This window comes from Haplochromis burtoni, unplaced genomic scaffold (genome assembly GCF_018398535.1).
Source record: "Haplochromis burtoni strain Fernald_Lab_line unplaced genomic scaffold, NCSU_Asbu1 Contig_597, whole genome shotgun sequence".
In the NCBI taxonomy this organism is placed as follows: domain Eukaryota; kingdom Metazoa; phylum Chordata; class Actinopteri; order Cichliformes; family Cichlidae; genus Haplochromis; species Haplochromis burtoni.
This window is the reverse complement of record NW_024582958.1, coordinates 122,900-124,386: the sequence shown is the minus strand read 5'-3', so window position 1 is coordinate 124,386 and position 1,487 is coordinate 122,900.

Below are 1,487 nucleotides of genomic sequence, written 5' to 3'. Positions count from 1 at the left end.
CACATGGATCAATCACAGACTCCATGATCCCAGCCAAGTGTTTGCTGCCTCTGCCCACCATCACTGACCTGGTCCTGTACTCTCCCTGGAACTGTGCCACCACACCTGATGTAACCTATGGCATTGCAACAGGGAAAATGAGGCCACAGCACAGAGTTTTTTACCGTAGAAAAGAAAAAGGCGACAAGATTCCTCTTGACAAATATCAACCCCTGAACCTCCCAAACTACTGGAACTCACTGAAGAAAGCTGGAGGACGCATGATCCCAAATATCAGTGTTAGCCCTCTGCAGGAAGATGATGGTATGTGGGAAAGATTTAAGTCTCTCTCAACAAAATATGGTCCACCAGGAAGAAACCGCATCGTCATCCCGTTCATCGTCCCAGGAGAGAGAGAAAGTGTCCCGTTCTCTGTCGTCTGCTTGGCTCTGTCCCTGGTGCTCCTCTCTTCCAGGTTTAAAGCCACCGTGCACCTTGATGCCTGTCTGAGTGATAAGTCTACAGGACAGAAATCTGACAGGAAGCATCTGCAGGAGCAGTACTGCTGCACTGAAGACAACACTGTGATGACATGCTCACCAGATGCATTCAATGTGAACTGGTTGGATCGTTTTAAGAGTCTGTTTAGTTAGATGCAGTCGTCCACATCTTGTGGTCTTTTCTGTGTTAAATGTTTTGAAACTTTAAACCACAAAAACAGTTTCATTGTTAGTTTGAAAAAAGAAACCCACACAGGACTCATGTTGAACATATGTTTGAGTTTAATTACAATCACAGATGCTTCCAGTAGTTCAAAATAGCCTTCAGTCTCTCAGCCAGTTTCACTTCTTTAATGAAGCCTACATGAATCAGAATCAGAATACTTTATTGATCCCTACGGGAATTTATTTAATTATTACATGAATCTCCAGATTTTTGTGCACTTTAAGCTGTTTGTGTTGTTGCTGCTTTTCCTCAGAGCTCAGGCTGGACTTCAGTGTACAGACTGTCTTATACTTTATCCTGACAGAAAAGAGTACACAGCACTTTATTGTCTAGTTTAGCTCCACACTGACATGGAGGTAAACCTGCAAACAGCTGAGCAGACAAAGACACACAGTGTGTAAACTCTGCCTCTCTGTGTAATTTAAACACCTGAATGTATCTATTTTTTTTTATGATGAAATCAAACTACCTTTTGGATTTTTGTATCATGTGTTCTATCTTCACTTTTTATATTAATTTAAATTAAACCATAATGATTTTAATTCATTGCTGGGATGTGACTGAAGCAGAGTCACATGTGATAAAATCCACTGCTCTTTGTGGAGCTCACAGGTGGAAGTGAGTTTTAATCAGCAGGCATTATGAACAGTGTTGGGGAGTAACGGAATACATGTACCGCCGTTACGTATTTAGAATACAAAATATGAGTAACTGTATTCCGTTACAGTTACCGTTTAAAAAGGTGGTATTCAGAATACAGTTACTTTGTTGAAATAAATGGA